Genomic DNA, 8,684 nt, shown 5'->3' on the forward strand with positions numbered 1-8,684 from the left:
AACATATAACGAAAATAGTAAATTAATGATGTAGATAAGTAAAGTAACATTGGTCAATAATAAAACCTAGAATAAAATCATATAGCTGTGTTTAGAGTGAACGTTAGAATTACATTACAATGCTGGGTTAAGATTATGTATAATGTTATAATAAGATGCTATTAAGAGAATGCAAATAAATATATATATATATATATATACATATATATATATATATTAACTGAAAATGGTTCATTCTTTGAAAACCGTGATAATCCTCAGAGCAATCCATGTTGATTTTGTCCGTACCTTATACATGCTCTTCCTGCTTAATTTCAAATTGAAACGTCAAAAGGGAAGTTATTAACGGTTAGCTTATTTCATCGTCGCTTACTTTAGGTTTAAATATAAATATAAATATTCAAAATGAGGGGAGATAATCTTGTTTTGTCTAGTAATATGGTCAAAGGGTTGATAATTCATCCTTATGCTTTTTTTTCATATAGCATGATATTTTGTTCGAGTAAATTTAGTAATATTACAATTGTTTTATTTATTTATTCATTTTATTTATTTATTTGCTGGAATTAGTAAAATTAGTAACCTACAAGGGTTAAATTTGAATAGAGATTTAACTAAGATACCGATTAATTGTAAGTTAGTTAATAATAATGATGATCCCCATCTTATTAGTAAAGATATTCTATAACAAAATCTATGATATATCATTAATAAGAAAGGTTTTTATGGGCTATAGTTGTTTATATTTATAAAATTTAAACCAGTGTTTATGAATGCATGGCGATAGTAGTTCCCCCTTGAATTTAATGTGAGGATTTTGTACTTCGGCATATTGCAAAATCTCGAGCGTTTTGTAATTTGGAAAGGGTGCAGGATCAGTTTCCAGGCGTATACGGTTTATATTATTCTACTATTTCCCATTTTTGATTGAATTGAATATTCTTATAATTTTGATAGAGAGGTGTGGTTGTTGAGGGAGGGTTTTTAAAAAGAATGTTTATGGGTTGAAATACTATGTTTGATAAGACCACATGTCGAGCCGAGGAAATTTGCGTTTTGTATAATGTATTTATTGTAAGGTCGATTAGGGGCGGCATTGGTCTGAACTGGTTTGGGTTGTGTTTAATTAGTAGATTGGTTGTTTGGTCGTGTGTTCGAGCTATGGTTGTCATTAATATATATTCCAATTAGTTGTTTGTAATACTTTGCAGCTATAAAATACATTTTTTTTTATTTTGTATATACCTTGTCGGGGGCATCTATTTTTTTTTCTGCAGTCACAGCCTGCTATATTTTCTGTATCCGTGTTTTGTATCTTATTGATGTCACTATTGTTCGAACTAATTATCTTTTAATGCATGTTTAGCATAGTTGAGTACGATAATTTGATCGTGTTCTTATTGAAGATTTCATTTTATCTAATGTAAATATACAAATATATATATAAATTTGTACACAAATATATATATATATATACGTGTATGCATATACGTGCATTTGTATATAAATATAAATATACAAATGTATACATAAGATTACTATGTACAAGTGTATATATATATATATATATATATATATATTAGTGTGTGTGTGTAGATATAAATTTATATGTATATGTACGGCAAAATATATATATATATATAAATGTGTATATATTTATATATATACATTGTATATATATATATACACATATGTATGTATATATGTATAAATATCCATATTTATATATATATACATATGTATAGATACATGCATATATGTATTTATGTGTAATCGAGGAAACATAATCATGTGAAAGTTAAATATTTACGACAATACGTGCAGTTAAAGAAAACATCTGGAACATATACAGATACTATACAATAATACTATTCAATGAGAAAAAGAAATAAGAAAATACCGATGTAAAATATAACTGGCAAATGATTTGCTTGAATAAAATTATTAATCTTGTTGAATAAATTAAGCACGGACTGAATTTGTGTAACAATTAAAACAGGCACTTCACATCTGTTACAATTAAAAATATTCGCATTTTATAATTGGATATATTTATTTGTGTAACCGATCTATACAAGGAAATAACAGCATGTTTAGATTCCAATTGATAATGAACACATAGAAAACGGTTAATAAATTTTCAGGGACATTGCAAAAGGTCTAATGATGCTGGTATTTAAAATTTATTTAACCACTTGTCGGTGATTTTATTAAAATGTATTACCCATAAATTCTTATGTACATATTTTCTATGTCCACCCCCACAAAAACTTGTATGTGACAAAATACCATATTAACGCTAATTGTAGTTATTACGCTATTTGTTTCCACATTGGCAATGGTCGGTTAGTTATAGTCTGTAAACAATACAATATTTTTATATAAGAAACACTCGGAGTGTTAAGCAGTTGTAGCAAAAAAATAATTAAAACAGAATAAAAATAATAGGAAACAAAATTTGTGCTACTCCCTTGTCGAGTTATACATACAACTGACGACAGCTTGTGGATTTAGTGTTTGCATGAATACTCCTTTTTTCCAGAGAATCTATTCAACCCAACAAGGTTGTATGTCATCGCATACGTACACATTCAACAGACCATTACTATATAGAAAACTCACAGATAATAATTTTTGCAAATAAATAGTGTTTGACATTTCAATCTAAAATACTTGTTCAGCAGTATGTACATAAATTTGCTTCATAAGGTAAATCAGTTAAACGAGAGAACCGGATTATTGTTACATAGAGTTATCATTGAAGTTCTCACTAGGGTTTTCATAGAGGGGCATCAAATTGACGTGTGGTGTGTAACATAAAAGGGGAAGACCATAATTGTATTTGTTGTCATGGAATGATTATTATTAGAATGAAAGGAGACCATGCGTGTCATAAAAGAATTCCGTGTGCGTATGGTCGTCTAGTGTCATATGCGGTTGTGTGTGTTCATATCTAATTGTTCATATGCTTTTGTGTGTGCGTGTGTGTGTGTGTGTTACATGCATTTTCTTCGACATGCCTTACTTCATGTGTTGTCGATGTTGATCTATCTGGAATTAATCTTCTCTTGGAGGGAGACTGGTTCCTGTTAGACGAAGATTTATCACTCCAAGACGATGAATTGGTTTTATAGTTTTTTTATTTACCTTCCAAATGTCGATACAGAATATGGAAGTGAATCTTGCTTGCTTTGAACACGTCAGCGTCCCCCACCCACAGTGAAGGGGAGGGGACAGCTATTAAGCCGTCCGTCTTCTTCAAAGCCCAAATCCAGTCTCACATATCTATCCAACCTGACCACGTCACTCATACGTAATCTGGTCAGCTGACCCTCAGTTCTGGTAAACGTGTCCACACTCCACGTTAACTACCTTTCTCTCTCTCTCTCTCTCAATCCATTCTGTAACATTATGAGCTAAGACTATTGAAGGGGGGCTAAATCTCATTGAAAGACGGATTAATGTTAAAATTGTGTCTCTCATTTATATTACATTTCACCTCGCCTAAATATATACCTCGACCTTTATGCCATTTACTTTTTAACATACACTACAATCAGACAAAAATGTTGCATTTATTTTTCTTCTTACAAAACGTTGCTGACTCAGTATCATTGCATGGGTTCACGCAAAGTAACGGATTCTAAAGCTATATAAAAGAGACAAATTTAATGCACAAATGAGCACAAAGCAAAAAAATCAGTTTATTTAAATACTCAGTCTAAGTCAGCAGTTGTATTCTTTCTGATCTTTCGAGCTTAAATTTCTTACAGTGTTACAACACACAATGTTAAAAAAATTGTGGAGATAATTAAGGGAACGTTAATCAATTGGGTGGGTTTATTATTAATGATATTGCAATAAATTTGACTAACACATTGCAACATACAAACACCCTAAATATTATTTGCTGAGACGGCATAATCGCGTTTAATAGTCGGCATAATCGCGTTTTGAAACCGGTTCTCAGGAAAATCACTGAAGTTAATCAACGTTTATCCTGGTTAGTACCACATGGGTGACCATTAGGGAATTCTAGGCGCTGTATGTAATCTCTTCTTTTGTCGGCGTTTGTTTCCAGTTGTCATGTACATTCAATCCACTGGTCACTAGTATTTAACAATGCCGACCCAGGAGAGATGTGGTTGAAGATTTCGCGTCTTCTGCCACAAAAATATCACGCGCAGGCATCGCATGTTGGTATACATAGTCCGTCAAAATGTGAATGAGCCTGATTGTGTTGGTTTGCGGAGAATACAAGTAGCCATATTCTATAAATAAGATATTCATTGTGTATTATCTTTGACACAAAAGACCGTTGCTGTTTAAAACCAAATTACAAATTCTATTGTTGAATACATTAAAATGCTCTCACGTAACCCGACCAGATATTTTTTCTCTGCGAATATGCATTCATAGGAGAGAACTTGGTTTAATATATATTAAGTAATATCTCTCTTATTGCTAGATGTCCTGTTGTGTGTTTCAAAAATAAACCACTTTGGTTTTCTGTTTCATACGTACCACGAATTATTTGGAAGTAGTTGTAACCGTATAAAGAGGTTACAGGACGAAAGAAAATTTTGAAAATTTTTAACAAATGTAAGCTGCATGTAGGAAATGATTGTAGGAAGCATTTGAATAACGGCATCTTCGAATTACGAGAAACGTGCAACTAGAAGACTTGCTAAAATATTATATGAATTCATAAAGGGTTTCAGTTCATGAGATATTTCCATATTATTATTTTATTAAGATTTTATTTACAAACAAAACTAAGTGTTTTAGCAGATCCACTGTATTCATTAACGTGTTATTTTATCACATGAGGGTTTTTCGTCGATTTTGGAATGATTTCAAACTTTCAACACAGACAATTGCTTTAAAAACCACAATTAAGATGCATAATGATATTTCTAATTCCGATCAACAATAGAACTTAAATAATCTTTTGGTTATTTGTTTTTATTTCTCTAACATTTGCTGTTCATTACTCAGAATCAACCATTATCTTTCGTCATAATAGTCGAACCTTAATTGTTTCACATTTCTAATTTTATAAAGATGCTTTCAGGCTATTTTGACAAATTCCATTACAATGCATCATGCACGCGCCTAAATAATTATACAAAAATTTGCCCTTTATCGATTAATAAAATCTGAATATTTTTAAACCTTAAAACGACAATTCGATATCTGATAAAAACAACACGACAGAAAACAATAATTTTATCGATTCTGATGACTGAATGTTTATCATCCGAAATTTAAAAAAAATCGACATGCAAAATATTTGCATTTAAAATGTGCTTTAAAACACTATTTGTCTGTGTCTTCTATGCAAAACAATTTTAAATAATACGAAAGAGAAAACGTTATTACAAAAATGCGTGCTGGGCGCGACCTAGCAAAAGTAAAGTGCGTAAGTGAACACAGATTTCCTGATTAACGTAAGTTGTAACCGAACTTATCACGTTACAATGTTAGCTTTTTGAAAAGACACAACTAATCGTCCGTTTCGCATTCGCGATAAAAAAAAATAGTCGAAACCAAGATTGTTACTAACCCCTCCAAATTACACTATATTTGTACATGAAATAGTTTTTTTTTCTAATATTTCGATATTATGTGTCCGTGATATCTGTCGTTCTAACGACACCTTTTTAATTATAGTTCGATGCGGATCGTAATTTTCTGCGGACATACAAACACATACACACACTAACACACAATCATCAAGACGATTAAGAATAAGATACTAGACTAGCGACTGGATGCGCGACGTAGTCTATTACACGGAAATTGGGCGACTTTTCCATTGTTTTGTTTTGTAGTCAACCTTTGACAAAGAAGATATAATTTTAAAATAGTTATATTGATATCTTGCTTGCAGGTACTTAGATTCTCTGGCAAATCGAAGCTTGCTAAATATATATTTGACGTGCTTATAATATTGCTGTTTTTTATTCTCATATAAATATTTTGTATGTCTGACTTTACTTACCCCCCAGAAAATCAAATTATTAATCGAAATCACATTTGCAGGATTTATCGACGCTTGGTTAAAACAACTCAAATAATAATTAAACAGTCGAAATGTTATATTGACGTTATTAGACAAAACCGTTTTAAACGATCAACAAATAATCAGATTGAAACTAAAAAAGATGAGCAATTTCTAATATGTGAATCATTATTAATATTTGACATACGTTAAATATAGATATAATAATAATAATAATAATAATAATAATAATAATAATAATAATAATAAATTATGGTTCTATTATCGTGTGAAATTCCATAAAAGATTACCTTTGTAGTTATTCATAATTAAGCAAGTGTGCTTCTCCAAGTTGGTTGACTTCATCTCTGTTTATAATGTATACTTTTATGAATTAGTTGTCCGTCTATATACAGTCAGACCTGCTCTAATTTTCTATCTCTTTACGTATTACGGGTCCTCTATCTGGTTTTGTGTACGGAATGTTTCACTTGTTTATAGTTCTGTGTAAATTTTGCAAGGTAGCTTATACAAATAGTGTTTAATCACTATTTTACCCTCGTCTGTTTTACTCATATAAAATGTGTCTAGGGAGTAGAGTTTTTTTTAAAAATTGAATTTATGTCATATATAATAAGTACTATTTTTTTATTTATTGGTGACAAGGCTTTAATGTATGGCATATAAAACATGCTACGTTCTGCTATGTGTCATTTAGTTTCTGATCCAAATTTCTGTAAGCCAATGTTGTGCTCTCTAGATAATTGTTTCAATTGAGATCTCATTTTAAGTGTGTATTTCCTCTTTATATATATTTCTGTCACATCATATTTAAATCCTATAGTTTTTTATAGCAACGGAAGATTTATTTTTCTATATTATATGGATTGGGGGAGTTCTAGATTCTGTATAGGTTCAGTGGGCTTTCATTAACATGTAAAATATAGCGGTCTATATAACGTGTGTAAATGTATTTTATGTACGCACATGCATATTTATGAATGGCATAATCAAGAAATGCTCCTTGTGTGCGAAGTTTTTTTTATTGATGTTCATGACTGTTTGTTTTCGTTTAGACATTAGGTTAGAGTTAAATGATAGAGCATACAACTTAACACGGATGCACCGCTACGACTTACAAATAGACATTTCTGCGGTTTACATAAACAAACTGATGCGCGCACCTCTTTAATTTTGAAGGTTTCGAAAACTCTCTTTTATCTAGAGAATCCTATGGTGCCACGACTTCCGTTCCTTTCATTTCCTTTTAGAAAAAAAAAAAAACAAAGAACAGAAAGAACTATGTCTTTTTATATATAAACACTTATTTAAATCCCGGAGTTTGCGACATACACTATATATTAAACTCACCTTTCTAGCTCCCGTATATATTGGTATTTTTTATTTTACCGCTAGAAAAAACCCGACAATTATCTTAAACGTACGTTTACATCGACAACCCTCCCCCGACAAAACGTATGTAGACCTGTCAATTCCCCCTTATCCGTTTCTATACAACTTTCGTAAAATTTATTAATAACTCATTTCTATGCGATTTTGGTTGACTATACTTCCCGATAAATCTTGGGTGTGCCTCTTTTAGGTTTATTAAAACAATATGTGGCTATTTTACGATGTTGGTCCAAAATTTTCTTTGTAGTTCTATTTACGAGTTTTGCTTGAGCTCAAATTAAAACATGACCTGATTTTAATATTTCTAACCCATTCACCGAATCTCTTCCTGAAAATTCTTCACCACTGTTCCCTGTTCACTATCTGCCCAGTAGAAAGCCCGATCCCAGACTATTTACATTATACTCGTATGTCAAAACAAAACAAGGAAGATCAGATTGTTCTGAATCAATAATCAATTAATAATTGCGTGATTTGTATGGATCAGATACATAATTTATCTTCGGCCATGAAAACACATTTCATTTTGATTTTATTTGAGGAACTCTCGGACAAACTTCGCGCATTTTTTGCATAGTCTCTATTTCTGCAAATAATTGTGTGTAGATCCTCACATTGATATACAACTGTAGAATGTTATGTATCTACAAGTGTTATGTATCTACAAATATGCGACGGTCCTTATCAATGAAATGCATGAATGAACTAATAAATTCTAGTGTTCCGAATGTCTTTCTCCATCCTCACACACTTAATTTTTCATTATTTGAAGCATACATATGTGGCATTCTCCAAGTGTAAAACATATTTTTATTGCTTATCGTCCTTCTGAAGTGTCCTTACGTCAGGACTGACATTTTGAAATACAGCAGCTGTGAAATTCAAACTTTAGTTGGACGTATTCAAATTCTTACTGTAGCTGTTTGTTTGAATATGAAACCACATATGGTCAGTGTTCCCTTAAGTTTTATTGCAATGCCCTACTTGATTGGAACATGTCTACAACAAGTCTAAATACCTGTACAAAAATCACTGGAATCTAATTGAAGGACCCATATATATGACTGAAGCTTATAAGCAACCTAGCTTTTCGGCGCCTTTAGAAACGAGAGATTTTTTATCAGGTTGCCAGGTAAAATTTTTCGTTTTTTTTTTACCCTTCCCATTAGATAAATATATCTCCCCTCAAACAATCATTTTTTATATAACTATTGCATTATGCCAGTCATAAAAGTCTGCGTTCTGGTAGCGATAAAGTTACCGAAGA

Source organism: Euprymna scolopes, chromosome 27 (assembly GCF_053919585.1).
Source record: "Euprymna scolopes isolate OS-2025 chromosome 27, ASM5391958v1, whole genome shotgun sequence".
Taxonomy (NCBI): domain Eukaryota; kingdom Metazoa; phylum Mollusca; class Cephalopoda; order Sepiida; family Sepiolidae; genus Euprymna; species Euprymna scolopes.